Source organism: Indicator indicator, chromosome 20 (assembly GCF_027791375.1).
Source record: "Indicator indicator isolate 239-I01 chromosome 20, UM_Iind_1.1, whole genome shotgun sequence".
Lineage (NCBI taxonomy): Eukaryota > Metazoa > Chordata > Aves > Piciformes > Indicatoridae > Indicator > Indicator indicator.
In genome coordinates this window covers 13,953,220-13,971,110 of record NC_072029.1, presented here as the reverse complement: position 1 = coordinate 13,971,110, position 17,891 = coordinate 13,953,220, and the positions used below count along the sequence as shown (strand labels likewise).

At 38.0% G+C, this 17,891-nt stretch overlaps 1 protein-coding gene across 1 annotated transcript in view; it reads right to left on the bottom strand.

Annotated features, from left to right (window-relative positions):
- Positions 1–17,891, bottom strand: part of PTPRN2 (protein tyrosine phosphatase receptor type N2) — a 592,229-nt gene that overhangs the window by 159,971 nt on the left and 414,367 nt on the right. The window lies entirely within an intron of this gene.

Here is a 17,891-nt window from a genome sequence, read left to right as displayed (position 1 = left end):
AGCCTAAACCTCCCCTGGTGCAGCTTGAGACTGTGTCCTCTCATCATGGGAATGCTTTGCAAGGGAGGGAAGATGGAAGGAAAACATTATCAATAACTAACAGCAACCAAAGTATTTATGAGGAGTAAGTTCTTTCATGAAAATCTTTATTACAGCACAGGTCTAAAATTGTATGTATATTTTTGATTTAAGTGCAGGAGAAAGTCTGAGAAATTGAAACTGATAACAGCTAGAAATAATTTTTGCAGCAGACAAAAAAATGTGGACAACTTTGTTCTTTGAAACAAAGAAGTTTGTATTTTAAAGAGAACTGAAAGATGTGGCTTTAAACAGTTTGACTGCTTCTACTATTCAGGCACCAGCCACAAGACAAAAAGAGGGGAAAAAAAAGTAACAGAAAAAAAGAGAGGAAGTTCTGTAACCTTTTCAATATTCTTCATTAGACTCCACCATCCACAGCCCCTAGAGTGAACTGCATCATCAAATCAATTGCACCAAAGCCTCCTCTGATTTATGAAAGGCCTCACCATGGAGTTTTCATATACTAGTTATTTAAGTACTGAAAAGTCTTACCTATAGATCCTCAAGTAATTACACACTGAGAAAGCTCACGCAGAGCAGATTTTCAGCAAAGGGAGGCCACCACAGGAACAAAAGCCTTTTACAGCTGAAATCAGGCATGTATTACAGGTTTGTGTTTTTATAGGGCTGCGTTAAGAACCGAGCCCTGAGACTAGCACAAAATGAGAGCAAGGGGACTCTCCCAGTGATAAATCTAAGGAGATGTAAAGGCATTTCCAGGACCATACCTATGATGAAAGCCAGATACAGGTTTTTCCCTTTACAACTGTCTGATTAAATCTTTTTTGGTGACCTGCAATGAGACACATACACGCATGTGTAGATGGTAGGTGCTACAAATAATATCACCTTTCCATATTTGTTCAGTTTGGATTTTTTTAAAATTATCTCATTACTTTTATTTTCTCATTCCCCACCAGCATTAAACCCCCCCAAAATACCCCAAAAAAAACACCAAAACCCCCAACAAACAAACAAGAACACCCAAGTTGCTACTTGCAGGAGTAGCATCGGCTGCGTTTCCACTTCTGAGATCTGGGCAGTGGATTTGTATGGAAGATTCTCAGTCCCTACAGTATTTGACCATTGTGTCATGATGGTGTGGGTAAAAAGAATGCTCAGACCTTTTCTCTGAAACCTATCCTTCAAATACAGCAGAAATGGAGCTTTCAAATGCATTTTCAGGAGGAATTTTATATTGGTGTCTTGATTATTCCCAGCTATGCAAAATAATTCCTGATCTGTAATATAGTAAACCCAGCAAAAGTAGTATCAACAGCCTTCACTTCACTAGTGGAAACTATTTGCCCACTTTCCCCTGACCAAAGTCTCTCCAAAAGCATGAACTGGATAGGTGAGTCAGTTCTCAACCCTTCACAAAATGGAAGATCACATTTATATGTTGTATCCTCCTTTATGAAGATTTATATTCACTTCACAAACGTTTATACTTGTTTATACTCTTTTAGGAGGAAGGGTAAACAGAACTTTGCAGAGCCTTTGCACCAAACACAAAGAAACTTAATCCCTCTGCTCAAGTTCAGTCAGTTCAGTTGGTAGGCTGCACACTCACTGATATTAAGGGAAGATTGCTGCATATCATGGCTCCCAAAGAAATCTAGTTCCTCCCAATAACAACAGCTAAATTGACCTGCTCTGCTCCAGAGTTAGTTGCTGGTTACTCTCAAATAGGTACAGATAACAAAGTCATATAGAAATCCATTTTACATGCTAAAATCCATACCAAATGCCACTACAGTTTTAATAGAGACGACTGAGCCATTGCACCTCGTGTTAACACTCATGTGAGCACAGTCAGAAGGTATCATGAAGGCCTTGGTTTAACTCTTACCTGTGATGCTTATACACAATGATACATTAATTAGGTTACAATTTCACTGATAACCTAGAAGCTACAGCTTGCTTTTTTTTTTTTCTTTCTTTTTTTCTGGGTGTCCTTTAATTTAGAGGTTTTTTCCAGGTAATTAAATATCGCAGACTACATTTTGGTGGATTTTAAAATACCTTTTTGACAAAGTCAATCAGCTGCTGCACCCTAAAGTGGACCCTCTTAGTCTACCTGAGAATAATGCAGCATCAACTCTTTCCTACTTAGAAAGCACAAAGTAATGCATAATGGGGGGATTAGGAGGAACGTGAGGTGTTCAACATAAAAAAAAAAAAAAGCTATAAGGTCCAAAACTACCTGCAGGTGAATTTAATAAGACTTCCCTGAAGTTATGGCCTGCCCTAAAGACAAGAACTAGCATGTAGTTAATAAGAGTGTAGTTACCAGAACACCTTTTATTGTAAAATACTTTTTGTACCTAATAAAGCTATTTTAATTACATTGTTAAGTTAGAGAAAACCAAAATGAATATTGTTATCTTGAACACAAGCCCTTCTATAAACTGAAAGGAGAAAGCATTTTGAAATGGTGAAACATATGAATTTGTTCTGTACTTGTGCTTATGCAGACCACTGTCTTCTCCTGGATCACCTAGCAGATGCTCTGAATGCTTATTATCGTATCATTCTTTGGAATCTGAAATCCATCCAGACCTAGGATAGGGTTTTCAAAGGATTGAAGCCCTAACTCTATTTAGGATCGTTCCCATAAAGCCTAATCTTAATTGCTTGATTTGGCACTTCACTGGCTACAGTATCTTTACTATTTTTAAAATAGAACGACGACAGAGCCCAGGTTTGGGTTCATCTAATAGAACTCAAAAACATGGCATCTGGTCACAGATTTTGCTCACAAAAGTGAGTAATGTTTCTGATTTGTCATTGATCAAAGTGCAATTTATCTCCCTTGGGGAAATAAGGATGACACAGTATTTTCCAACAGGTGTGACTCACAGTTATCTTCCAATGAACTTCTAGAAGCAAAACGACGATCAAATTTGGCAATGGGTATACTGGCTTCCCCACAACTGCTATTTTTACAGTGCTAATGGCTTGTACTTTCATTGGATCACAGTGAACAATGGTGCCACAAGGTTCCCTGTATCCCGAGGGATGCTGTAGCTTCTTGGCAGCATATATTTTATCTGATGTCAGACAGCACCGTCTCCAACAGCAGCAGCATCCATCAACTGCCATGAGCTAGGAAAGAAAGCAGCTGTTTCCAAATCTTTTTGAAATGATGTGTAATACACTCAAACAAACCTCCCTTCCTCTCCCCTGGGATGTATTATAAATATTATGAATTTGTATTATTAATACTGTATGAGTGTTAGAATATTTATTGTAAGTATGGGGCCTTAACATTTGTACAACTCAAGTGTGTCTAGGGACTCTCTCACTTAAGTGCTGATATGCAACTGCTTCTAGGTAAGTATAAATATCACAGGACAAGATTGCACAACAATTTGAGACAGAAAGTAAAATATGTCACATTATCCTACAGGGCAGATGCTGAAAAGTATGAAGTATGAATTATGACAGGGCATTAGGCAGCCAGTCTAGCAAAAGTGTAATAAGATTGTTAACGAACAAGAGATCAATAGCCTTTTAATTTCTCCACCTGAAGTACTGCAAAATGCTCCCTGTAACATGAGGTTTTCCAGGGAAGGATGTCAACTACTCACTAATCAAAGCTACTTTCTGCAGCAGTGGTGTGCCTCACAAATCGCCCTTTGAGAACCTGTTCCTGATTTCCTTGTGAATCAAATTGCACTCGTCAACCAATGTGGGATTGCTGTAATAGGAGAAAGCAACAAGGGAGGACACCTACTGATATATTACTTTTCTATTTTATTAGCAGGAACCGTGTTAAAGCCAATTAAATTTCATAGAACAGAGAACAGTTGTGCTCTTCTGGAGATTCCTGTGAAGGTTTAAAGCTAAAATTGAGAGTCTCCCACAGAAACTGTTAATTATAATTGTTCTTAATAAAGAGGGAGCATAAATGAACCCAGAATTTGAAACTGTTGCTGCTGATTTAGCAGGTCTTTTAATAAAGCTTTGTTTTTAAAAAACTGCTCTCATAAGCCTCTCTAATATTCCAGCAACTCCAAAGCTGCTCATCACAAGCAAGGTTATTTTTTGATTTTTCAGTGCACAAAAATGCAAGACTTTTTTATTTAAGTACAAAATTTCTTTCAAAACTTGGTATTTCATATCTTCAGCTAACACGTGTACTAAGCAGCTGGAAATGGCTACTGGAATGTATTTTTCCTCATTTTTATGCAAAGCACAGACTGTTCTGCTGGATCTTTCATAATTATTGCTGAAACAGGTATACTTCAGATTATTCACAGTTTTAAGTGTTCAAGAAACTGATCTAACATAAGAAAGTTTAACCTTAATAGCTAAATTCCTTTTAGAAATAGCAACCTTTCTGGTTTTATTTGTACTTTAAAAAAAAATTTCCTTATTCTGTCCTACTTTTTCCCCCACCATAAACAATGAAATATTGAATTTACAACTTTTTAAAAGGCATTCTTAAGACAATGTGATCAGATGTTACCCCAGGAAAGAACAGCCAGTAAATCTGCAGGCGTTTTGTGGCTGACTCAAATATGCAGAGAAGGAAAAGCCAGACTACCCTGCTATATAATTATCAAGTTGCTTGCAGTCTCAATAGCTGCAAAATTATTTTTTTTCTGAACTCAGCAAGCCCCAGCTTTTCAGCTTTTGGGAGTTGGCACTTACCTTCTCACATGTACTGTGTCATCACTTCAAACAAGTTTTCCTTGAGTTTCAAGAGTCAGTAAAAAAAAAAAAAACCAACCCTAGCTCTACAAATTCCACAGTAATTTGCATCTACCACCATCACAGGTTCTTGCTCTCCCTCTGTTTATTTCCCAGTTTGTAATGACAATTTTGGATCACCAGGTGTCTTTCTTCCTAGTGAAGCCTCTCAAGACAGACTAACAACCATATCAGTGTCCTCTTTGGATTTCGATCACCCAGGCCTTTGAGAAAGCTGGAGAGGGATTGTTTACAAAGGCCTGTAGTGATAGGGCAAGGGACAATGGTTTGAAATTAGAGAAGAGGAGATTTAGATTGGATGTTCAGAACAAGTTCTTTATCATGAGGGTGGTGGAACACAGGAACAGGTTGCCCAGGGTGGTAGTTGCGGCCCCGTCCCTGGAGATATTCAAGGTTGGCTCAACAAGCCTCTGAGCAACATGATCTAGTGGAGGATGCCCAAGCTTACTGCAGGGGGGTTGGACTGGACCTTTGGAGCTCCCTTCCAAACCAAAACATTCTATGATTCTATATATTTTTTTTCCCTGTGGAAAAAGATGTTCATAGCATTACGACTGTTTAGGCCAAAATTGTGATGCAACTCCTAGTTCAAGTCTGATGATGTGAACTGTGTCATATGGAGGTGTAGCTCTCCTTTCTGCTCTGTTATAATCTTATTTTCCCTACACAAAGTAGTAGTCTGAGTGTACTGTGTAGTAGTGTGAGCTCCCAAGATGCCACCTTCTGGGAGAAAATACATGTAACAACCTTCTTGAAAAATGGGTTCTATTTATTCACGCATTTGGCATTTTAAAGCATGATGTATAATTTAACAAAAAATATAAAATCAATAACGATTTAGTTCCAACTATAAAGCAAGTAGAGCACAGATCAATTTTAATAACATGCTTATAATAATTTAAACACCAACTGATGCCTGATAAAAAAGCTCAGAGAGATTTTGCAGGTGTAAGAACTCCACATTCAGTAAAACATGAACAAAGAAAAGCCTTCACTTTACAGTCCTCTTCCTCCTCCAACACTGCTTTAGTCTGACCATTGTACAAGAAGCACTAGATTAAGACTTCACAAAGAACTTTTCCACTCTAGCATGTCACAAAAGATTAGCATTTTTCAGTCCCTGAAACTTTCATAGAGCTATGGTGCTGAAGTCAAGTAACCTCAAAATGCAGGACAGGCAACGCTATAGCAAAGACAATATGGGTCAGGCTTCTCAAGCTCTGTCTAGACTTGGTAACTGCAGGCCTTGTTCTGTTGAGCATGAATCAATAACAGAGAAATCAGGGCTACTTTCTGCACAAATGGTACCTGTCTTCATGAAGTTCTCAGTCTAACCTTGTAAAAGAAATAACCCCAGCACTAAATATTTATACATTCCATCACACTTGTGAAAGCTTAGTATAATGCTGAGTTCAGAGTCAGCTCCAGTGTGGACCACCTGGTTCTGAAAGACAAGGCATCAACATCTAACTTGCTGTCTCTTCTGTTCCTAAACTAGAGCCCCCAACTTCAAAGCCCTGTGACCCTTCTTCTAGGCTGGAGCTTTCCTCACATAACCATTCACACAACCAGCCCAAACTGAATGTGGAACCAGAAGTAAGGTCAACAAGACAATATCTGAACAAGGGTGCCCGAGCTACCTTGTCCCTTTTCCCTGCAAAAGGAAGACTTTACAACTCTAAGCTAGGAAGTTTTGACTTTAACTTCAACCTTAACATAAATGCAATGGGACACCCAGGCAATCAGAGCCCTGTGAGGAAAGGGATCACCTTTTCACCAAGAGAAGCAAAGATACTGAAGTTTTTCAGTTTTTCAAGACTAACTTTTAAGACAGCACAAAGTACCAAACCTGAATGCAGTAACTACTCTATGTAATGAAAACCCAGTAATGGTGAAACTAAGATTTTTGTAAAAGGTGATTTTCAGTGTTTTACTGGGTCAAAACAACCCTGACAGTTGCCTCTGGACACATGGGAAGATGTCTATAGTCTGACTGCCCCTGCTTTTCCCAAGCATCTCCCCTCCACCCTTGCAGTATAGGCTAGGCTCCTATTTACAGTCCCTGACTACTGCACGCTTCAGCCACTTTTTGAGGTTTGACATCCTCAGTTATGCCAAGGAAAAGGGAAAGAGCCTTCATCCTTGGAGAGATTGGAGCCAGGAGGAAGCCTTTTGGCTTGCAATTTGGCACTTTTTTTAGTAAAGCACACAACACGATACATGTAGCCCACAACAAACAAACTAGCTAATTATACCTTTGCCAGAGTGAGACAAACGTCAGGTCCTCTCTTTAGCAGTGCTTCATTAGTTGTCTGACCTGATGCTATTCAGTTTTGGACAAACTTGGATCAGTGACACCTAACAGAAGTCAAGCAGAATCAGACAATATGATACACAATTAATCAGACTTTCTGACAGTCTCCCATTTCAGGCCAAACTGACAAGCTCAGGTGAACCAAAGGCAAGCTTTGGAATAAATGCAGTCTTTGCTGGAAACCTGTGTTCCCCCATGGAGCAGTTAAGCTGCATGAACTGGAGTGGCCTACACTCCTCCCACTGTTTCCTGAAACGTTACATGGCACTCCCTAATACTTACAAAATTGGCAAAGTTCCCAATACCCTCAAATCTATGATATTCATCTTTCCCCAGAAAATTGTGTTTTGATTTACTTTGGGGGCTGAAACACAATAGTCAGTAGTAGCATTTCCCTATTGCAAATAAAACCTGGAACACCTTTCTAAACTGAGAATTCAATAGAGGAATGTCACTTTAGCACCAATATTAGCAACATGGATGTTTCTTTACACAAACCTATAGAGCAAAAGTTAACATCTCAGTAATACCTCGCTGTCCTAAAGAGGCAGCTCAGCAAATTATTTTGTTACTGCTGACAATTTGCAAGTTCTTCATATTAACACATGGAATTGTGTAGGATTGTGTGAAAGCATTTTTAGGATCTATTCTGCTTATTTGCATAATAAAACTGACTATTATATATTTTCTGACATTTGAGAGATCTCAAAGTCCCTCACAAACTTAAAATAATACACAAACCAGAGAGACAAAGGGTAATTCCACTGAAAATCAGCACTGGTTTAGCAACACACAACACTAAACACGAAATCACCTTGTTCTCTCATACCTACTTCTGCAAAAGGTAATAAACCACTAATGAATAGAAAAAGATGAGTTTCTTAAAGCACAAGGGTAAGCATGTAAGATAGTCTGTTGAAAAATATGAAATAAATTGAGACATCAATACCAGTCAAAAGAAAATAATCCAGTTACTGATGCTTTACCAGAATATACATCCCCTTGTAAGAATCATATTCTTCTGACTTGGAAAATAGATGAAACTTTAACATTTTTTTGGGATGTACATGGGGGATGTACCCTTCCACTCCAATTGGGAAACACCACCATATGCCTGTAACACACGGCAGCCCTATAGACCTTTTCAAAGTGAATTCAGCTGTGGCCAGAGAGGGGGAATCTAAGCAAACTCTAGGCTGCCAAAAGGATACAACTTATTCTTCTCTTTCAAAGATCAGAATGGGGATTGACTTTTCTTGTGGTTTACAAACAAAGGACAGTCCAGGACATAGATCTGTATCTGAAACCTTGAAGGTTTCCTCACAGTCCATTGGCTGAAGATTCCCAGACCCAGATTTTCCAGTTTGTATCCTGTCTGTTCCATTCTTTTGCTATTAATATTTGTCCCCTCTAATTTAAACAGTGCATTCAGGTTGTTTGGGTTTTTCTCGAGTAGAGGCATTAATTTCACAGAGGGTGAGTATTTACTACAGCAAGCTAGATAATTCACAGTAACACTTGCATTTCCATCTTGAAATAATTATTTAGAAGTATGTTTTGCTCTTTCTCAGCAATGTTATTTTCAACTACATTCAACAATATAAAAAAACCAGTTTTTTAAATGTTTCTTGCACTTTTGTGAAATTCCAGTTTTACAAAAGAAAGCAAAAGGAAACTCATGGGAGTGCGTTTTAAATAATCAGTCTCAGAATGTCTAAATTTCACTTGAAGAGTGCTGCATAGAATTTAAACATTTAAATGCAGAGCCAATATTGTCATATAATTTCACTTCCTGAACATTAGTATGACACTTTTCACCTCTAAATAATAAACATTAATCCCAAAGCAATCTGGTTAGAAGTAAGCATAAATATCTGGATGCACTGAATGGTGAGCTGCTACTACAGGCAGTGGTTATGTTCACACTCACAGCACTACGAACCTGACCCAGACCCTTGATGAGCATTTTAATTCCTTATGTACACAAAACAAAACAGTAGAAGGAAAGTTAGTGACTAGAATCAAGCTCAGTGTCAGAAGTTGTCTTAGCAAATTAGGTTTTCCAGTTCCTTGCTCTCTTTTTGGCTGTTCAAGCCACACCAATTGTATTTGAGTCAGAAATATTTTGCTTGGTCTATTAAAAAATGAGTTGTCTCTTACTCTCCCACAGCTACAAAATCCACATTTGACCTTCACACTGTATTTCAGTATAGCATTGCTTCATTTTTCACACATAATCTGATTTCATTATACAGGTCAGAATTACTCATAATGGAAAGTTGAACTAATAACAAGGGGCACCACTGATGCCTCTTGCCTCTTCATTAAAGGACTTTATTATAAATGGAATCATAACCAAATATACAAGCATAAGGCATTATGACAGATTTAAGCTTTTAGTGCCCCCCTTATTTTTTCCCCCCCCTTCCTTTTTTTTCTTTTTCTTTTTGCTTTCTATTCTTATTTTCTAACTAGAGAGTAATCAGGTTGGTTGATTTAGCTTCATTTAGATTGGAACAACTATCGGTCTGTTTTGGTAAGATCTTCCACTCAATACAACAGCAGCAGCACACTTTTTAATGCACAGCTCTGCATGAAAACAGAACACAAATCTCCAGCTCTCCACCCACTGTGCAGTGGAATCTGTGGGTGACAAAGTGCAGTCAGAAAAGCACATTTGCAGCCTGTAACAAAACAAATGTTAGGATGGTAAAGAGAGGGGGAAAAAAGGAAGCAATTTCTAGAAAGAGTTTAAGCCATCATTTACCCTAGCAGGAGGATGTGACTGACTTGCCACTTTAAGGCTTTATTGATTAATAAGATTTGAGGACACAGCATAGCAAGAAAAAATTTCTTTCTTTAAAAAAAATGAAAATAACTTCAAAAGATGGTACACAGCTATTCAAAGTTGCTCATATTTACTTTGGGATTGAAATGAAGCCTTTGAGCATCAGGAATCCATTCCAGAGGGAATGAATGATGTATTTTGATTTTTAGACTTGCTATTGTACTTGCAACACATCTTTTGGCAACAATTCAAGTTCTTCTTAGTTTAAAGTTGGAATGACTTGCTTATCTGTGGTTGAACAGACCGAAGATGAGGAGCCAGTGCTCCTATGTGCCTATGTGGGAAATGGGATGCTCACTGTTTTGAAAATGAAAAACAAGGCTCCAGATCAGCAACTGACTCCAAGCCTGGAGCTAGCCTATATTGCAAAGTCACTCACATGATCAGAAGTTATGTGTTATTAAAAATAGATGGTTTTTCTTAACCAGCAAATGAAAAATAAATGTAAATGTATATAAATGGCACACTACTTCCACATGAAAACCCTGACCTTTGTTGTGTACCTGTGTCTGAGAGAAGGTTTGATTAGCAAATCCAGGACCTCAGTGCCCAACAAACAGGTCTAGCAGAAAACAAATGAATAGGTGTAGCTTAATTCTACAGTAGTCGAAGGAACAAGTGTTTTCACAAATGCATCTTAGAAAACCTAATTCTAATGTGGTTGCCATTGCCCAGGCTAGGCTAGAGAGTTACACTGATGGAAAACTGAAGCAAGAGAAAGCTAAGAAAAAAGAGTTTTCATTTCTTCCAGCTATTTTCAGTTTCACTTATTATTTCTCTCATGTCACATACTAGAAAAGACTTTCCCTTCCCTTCCCCCTCACCCCTCCCCCCCTAACACTTAAAACACAAATAAGAAAAAAAACAGCAGCAGTAATTCAAAGCTCAGGGAAAAAAAAAAAAAAAAGGATGCCAGATTTCAAGAATGAAATAAAGTTTTCCCTATTTCCATCTTAAAATGTCCTGCTTAAGAGTTCAAAGCCTGTTTTTTCCCCCCTCTTCTAGGCTAGCCAGGAATAAAATACTATGGCCAGGATTTAAAGTACAACTTTTAAAGTATGTGGAGAATTCAAATTGGCAACAACAGAAGAAACTGGATTCTTAAGAAAAATACAATTTTTTTTTCAGAGTCCCTGGCATTTGCAAATTTGGATTCTTAAAAGAATGTGGGCCAGAAAATCACCACAATAACTAAGCTTCATTTTCCACTCATTTAAACACACTGACCTAGACCTATTGTTTTCACCAATAAGGCAGCCACCATGCAGCTAACTTGTGGTCACAAGCAGACCATTAACAAAGCAGGGAACTGAATGAAAATCCCTGTGCCCCAACAGAGCATTAGGCAGGACAGCATTCCTTCATGTAAGAGGAGCCTTTAAATACATCTAATGTTGCATAAGAAATGGAAGCAAGCAGTATATCTAAAAAGTTGGAAAACTCCTCCTGTATTTAAATTAAAATGGAAGAAATAACCAAAAAAATTCAAAGAACAGTTACTTATATGAGTATGTTTGGTTTGTTTTTTATTAAACTGAGATGACACAAAGCCATCATGATGGTTGCCTCTCTGCCATAACACATCACATTTTATATAGAAGCTGGTATTTTCTTTGTGAATCATTTTGCTAGGAAAAGACCTTTAAGATCATCAAGTTCCACTGTTAGCCCAGCACTGACAAGTCACCACTAAACCATGTCCCTCAGCATCAGTCTCTTTGTAGCACTGTATTAAGGATTTGCACTAATTTGTAAACAATAATATTTACAAGTATCACAAGAAAGAAGCTTCTAAATGTAGGAATTGCTGAAGCAGTAAATCTTTAGTAGCAAGGTTGTTTGTTGCACTATGGACTTTACAAGGACCATTGTTTTTAAAAGCCTCCTGTGGTCAGCATTCAAATTTCAGCTACTGGCCAGTGCTGAGTCCTTAGGGAAACACAATGAACAGCAGAATTAAATAGTGGTTTTTTAAAAGCCTGGGATTTGGGTTATGCCCTAATTATGAAGTTTGGATTTGTTTCTGTGTCTGACTGTGAAAACAAAGCCCCATGCAGGCTATACTATTACAATCCCTACCAGAAGCAGAATGAGCAATCTGCACATTTACTGCGATTTTGCAAGTGTTGCTTCACTTCATAAAGATCCCTGTCATTTCTCCAAAGATACAAGAGCATCTTACAAGAAACCTGCACTGCACTAATTCAGATTTTTTTTTCCTCCTCTAGAATGCCTTATGCATTCCTGCACACAGACATGCTTTTAGGTGACATGATACGTTTAAGACTGGTTACGGATTGCACTCCCCATTGTCATTTCCATAAACAACTGACCTGCAATCCGTGTATGCTTGCAAAGGCACACAGCCTGATATTTTAAAAACATCAAATCTAAACTATATTTTCACTTTCCCTCTTGTGTTGTTGTTTCCTATCAAATCAGGTCAAAGCATTTGTTTCAAGTGTATTCAGCGGTGCCTGGAAAGATGGTGCTTATGACTGTTAAAAAAAAAGCCCAACAACATAAAAACCCAAACAAACTTTCATCTCCCCATTCCTGCTATCCTTATTCCCCACCAACCTGGGGATTAGTGATTCAAAATCATTTATAGATTCAAAAAGAATTGTGTACACTGTAAATGCTGGTGAGTAGCCCAATATGTAGGACTGCTCCTGTTACATATTTTCATAATCTCTCTCAATTGTGGGGTTTGTTTTACTCCTTTGGAGATTTTTGCTGTTGTGCTATTAGATGCCTATTAATATATTAAGTAAATTGCTGTTGTGCATGAGAGCAACCAAAATTGACTATTTGAATGCTAAAATAACTAGCAGTTTCCGTTTATTTCATAGCTGATTAGAAATCTGCCTTTTGCACTGAAGCAGTATTTACAGGGTATTCATGTAGCAGACACACAGTGTAATCTTCTTTCTCTGCAGCTGACAGCACACAGAGATGTTCAATGTAAAACTCAATGATGTACAAAGAATTTGACTGCCATGAGAAAACTGGTCCTTTTCTAAACCCTCTCCTGATGGATTGTGGGAGGCAGACAAAATAAGGATCTGCTATGAGGCTGATAAGTCATTTCTGTTCTCTAAAATAGGGAAGCAGGACCATATTAAAGGTGAAAGCATTTATAAATATAGTCCTGTGGAGAAGGAGATGGACAAAAGGTTACATGTGATGTTTGAGTACCCATTAAAAGAAGCAGGAGCACAAAAACTGAGCAGATCAAAATAGACGTTTGCATATGGCCATTAATTGAGACAAATTTTTGAAGAATGCAGCCAAGATATTCCAGCATGAGTAACAGAGATTGGGCTAAGTTCACAGCAAAGCACTTAGGAAAAAAATAAAAAAATCACTTGGTTTTCAGAGGATATTTGAAACTTGAACACAAAATGTAATTGTCTACCTTTAGGCACCAAAAATGAAGCCACTGACAAAATGACTAACTCTCAGCAGCCATCAGTTCAAGGAAGCTCAAACACTTAGCCCAAATTTTCATACACAGGTGAGAATTTTTTTCGCCTGTGTGTTTCTATATGATGTCATACATGGTCCAAGCTTTTACAATGACACAATTAGTGCATAATATTGTCTTAGGGACAGCTTTGGCATGTAGTGAATCCAGTGGAAAGGTTCCTCTTTACTTCCATGGCTACCACCCTTGATCTTAATCCTTTTTTGTGTGTGTGGAGATTGGTACAGTACCATATATTATCTTCCTTTAGATAATTTGTAACACTGACACGTGCTCATCCCTAGGATTTAAGAACATTAATGAGATGCTGCTTACTCAGAAACCTTCATACGCGTATTAACACACAAAGGTGTGAACTGACAAGCACAAGTGTATGAGAAATATATGTTACAAGGTCCTTGCTTAACAGCCCTTGCTTAAAAACATTTAATCCACTGAAAAAGCCCTTGCAATATTTATTTTTGCATTACAAACCAATGATACAACAGAAGCTTGATAGTGGGTTTCTGTTTGGAGATATGCATCTGGGTATTATTGAAAATTTTTCATTAACCTTTTTTCTATAATTTGACAGAGGGGCAGAAGTGTTGAAAATGCTGTTACAAATAATCAGAAAGTAGGGCAGGCCCTATTTCCAAGTAAAACATAACAAAATTATTTAAGAATAAAATACTCTTAATTTTAAAAATAATTATTTTTGCACATAATGTGTTTCTCTTATCTTCAGCTAAAAAGTTAACCTACCATATATTTTATTTAGTTACATCCACACTGCCTTGGCTTCCTGATTCCTTTGCTCTTCTGTTGGTAGCAGTGAGAAAGAGTCTTCTAAAAACTGATTTCATGATGTGACTCTTATTAAAAAAAAATGGAAACATTTCTCTGGCTTGGATTTTTATAGAAAGCTGTTCTGACAAAACCTATATTTTATATCTAATGCTTTTTCTAAGGTGCTCTGATTAAAAAGGACAAACTTCCTCGACACATTTTCTTCTCCACAGGAGCCAGGGTTTGTTTCAGTTTCAAACTTCACTTGAAGCGTCAGACATCAAACCTTTGCCCTAGAAATTACAGGCTGCACAAACAGTTTCTGAAGGGTGTGCAGGAATTGTATTTGCATGTTTTCTGTTTCTAGTACTCTGCCTTTACTACAGCTGAAGTAGCCATTGTGGACAGAATAGTCAAGGCTGAATAAAACAAGTTGGAGTGATTAAGATCTGAGGAGACCTTTACTGGATATTTAAAGCCATACATCTTATTAACTAAAACAAATCTGGTGACAGCCATCCCAAGCTTGTTTTTAAAATGCTTTATATATAGTCCTTTTCAATTAAAAATCCTGGATTCTTGCTGTCACCTGTATTTGTAAGACATGCAAGTGGAAAGAGACCCAACTCTTTCTGTCAATTGGATCATGGGGCAAAAACACCTCTTCCTGATGAAAAGGGAAGAGGTTTGTGGGTTTTTACCCCATGACCCAATTGACAGAAAGAGTTGGGTCTCTTTCCACTTGTGTATCTTCCCTCCACTTGTATCAGTTTGCTGACACCAGATGAAGTTGTGAGATGAACATGTCATAAGGGCAAGGCATCTTACAGAGTGGCCTGGGTAGGCTGGAAGAAGGGGGAAGCAAAAACAATATGAAGTTTAAGAAAGACAAGTGCAAAGTCCTGCACTTAGGGTGAAATAACAAAGAGCCCAGCAGAGCCTAGGATCAGACTTGTTGAAAGGGATTGAGAGGTCCTGGTGATCCCGAACAGGAGTCAGCAGGGCACTGGTGCAGCAATAAAGGCAAATCAGTTTCTGTACTGGATGCACTGGGCCATTATTAACAGAGATAGAGATGTGACCATCCCACACTACCCAGTGTCTGATAGACTGCACCTGTAGTACTGTGTCCAGTTATGGATTCTTTCCAGTTCAAGAAAGATGCAGATAGACTGAAGATGGTCCAAAGGAAGGTCACAAAGATTATCAAAGGGCTAGTGAACTCACCCTTTGAGGAAAGGCTGAATGAGGTTTTTTCTCCCTGTAGAAGGTAAGACATCACAGTACTTCAGTTGTGACTTGTGGAATTCCCATTATGGGAAGTTTTCTGTATGTAATAATCTCATCTGGGGTCCCTTTCCCCTGAAATGCTGATGCTGATCTTTCAGGGTCCTTTCTAACCTGAGTTGCTCTCTGATCACCCAAACAGATTCACTAATTATAGATGAAATTCAGCCTGAAATATTATTTGTAGGGAAGAATTCAGATTGATTAAGATTGTTTATTTAGTGAAAAATGCAAAAATTATCTTATTCTGGGAATTTGAGGCAGCCATAACATAGATGGTGTTGTCACTTCTCCCTGTGCATTAAATGCCTTGAATTTTTTGCTTTTATTTATTCCTTACAATTAAATCCAGAGACCTATACAGAGATAGATGAAATTAGTTTTTGGGAAAAATAACAATAATTACTGGATCTATTTTAATCTGGAATGCTAAGACTTTTCAAATGGAAACATATTTCTCTTCAGTGTTCAGTGAACAAAAAAAAGGAATTTTCATGGGGAGAGATAATTGTATAAAAACAATTCAAAAGTAAAAGATAAAATTGAAACAGCTTTAAACTAGTAAACACTGAGTGCCTGATTTTTCAAGGCTTAGAGCTCTCTTTATGAAAACAGAAGGATTATCCATAAGCAGTTGAATTTGTTATTGCTGAACTAGCATTGATACTGATTATGCCAATGCCTTACTGGTCCAGTCAGTTAGGGTAAAATACTACTCCCCTTAAAAGTGGGGATTCAGTATTACTGAATCTTTAAAGAAAATTTAGGAGTAGGAGGACTTGCATGGAGTTCAGGCTTGATCTGTAGTGAAGATGTCATTAGTGAGAAAGAGGACAGAGCCCTAAATTGCATTAATTCATTTCAGTACTAGATTCCTTTCTATACCACACAAGACCCAGGAGAACTGAGCTGGAAATGGTTTTTCTTTCCTCCTAAAACACAAGGAATTTCAAAATTTGATTTGCATTCATTGGATCAAATCCAGCAATCTGAACTTTGCCCTATAGCAAACGACGATACATTTTTTGAACCATTATAAACAGTTTATTTAAATAATCTACAATGATTCATTGGCATTTTAAAAGTTCTAAAATAGACTTTTAAAACAGACCTCAAAGAGTAACTTCTCTTGCTCATATCACTGAAGTGGCAAGATCTTCATTTTCTATGTAGCCCTGTTACAGTCCAATTGGAGTGCAAAGAAATATATCAAATTTGGAAGAATTTTTGAAATTCAGATAAACTGTTCTCCTGCTACAAGTAAAGATTAGCATATTTTGGCTAATCTGAGTTTTCAGTGATAAGCGATAGTACATTTAGTATGTATAACAACTCAGTATTGCACTATTTATTGTTTCTCTCTCTCTTCTTAACTGCAGTGCTATAGTTAATGTAATGGACAAGAGCATTAGCACACCAAAGATAATTACAGGGAAACTTCCCTTGTTTCTGCGTCCCTGCAGCCTCAAGCTAATCTCCTGCCAGCACGGACCATCCAGATAATGTCAGGTCTCTCCAACACACACAAACACTTCACAACTTGTTGATATTCAACACAGGAATTAGGGCAGACCATTTTCATTCGTGGCTGCATATTGATGCTAGTGAAGCAATTAGGAGTGCCCTACAAGTCTCATTTCGTTAAGACCATAGGAATACCCAGGAGCCAAAAAATCATCTTGATTAAGACAGATCTCTTCCAACACAGCCCTCCTCCAAGTGTGGATTCATCACTGCCTTTAGCAAGCAGACTTAGAAAAAAAAGTGTGGACTGCCATATGCAGCTGATGTTTTTTGCTAATAAGCCAGTGTGTAAAATCTTAACCATGCTAGCCCAGAAAACACAATGCTCCATGAAAACAACAGAAATAATCTTGCAGTGTAGCATGGCAGCTTTGGATGCAGCCTCAGTTTAATTATTAATCAACCCTTACACTTTGTGGACCACCTCTCAGCACTGTCACACATTTCCTTCAGCATGCTTGCTTGCTTTTGGAGAAACAGCCACAAGATTGACAAGTGAATGAAACAAAATTACCCCCCTCAAACCAGAAAGGTGTCCTCTCAAGGTCATGTTCAGACAAATGGCATGAGCTGTGTGCTAAATCTCCAGCAATTTACCTGGGCTCTGGATAAACAGAATCCTTCAGGATCCTCTGAAGCTCTAATGCCAGCTCCTCCTTCTTTTCCTCCTCCATCTCCCATATCAAATTCGTTGTGAAGTTTCAAGGGGGAAAGGTTATTCTACAGCTCACAGAGGTTATTTTAAAGCTCAAATCCAAATGCATTTTTAAACACTGCTGAACTCACTGCAGATGCCATACACTAGACAAAGAGCTGCAGAAGGCTCACAATAATACGCTAATTCCATTGCGAGAAGAAAGGGA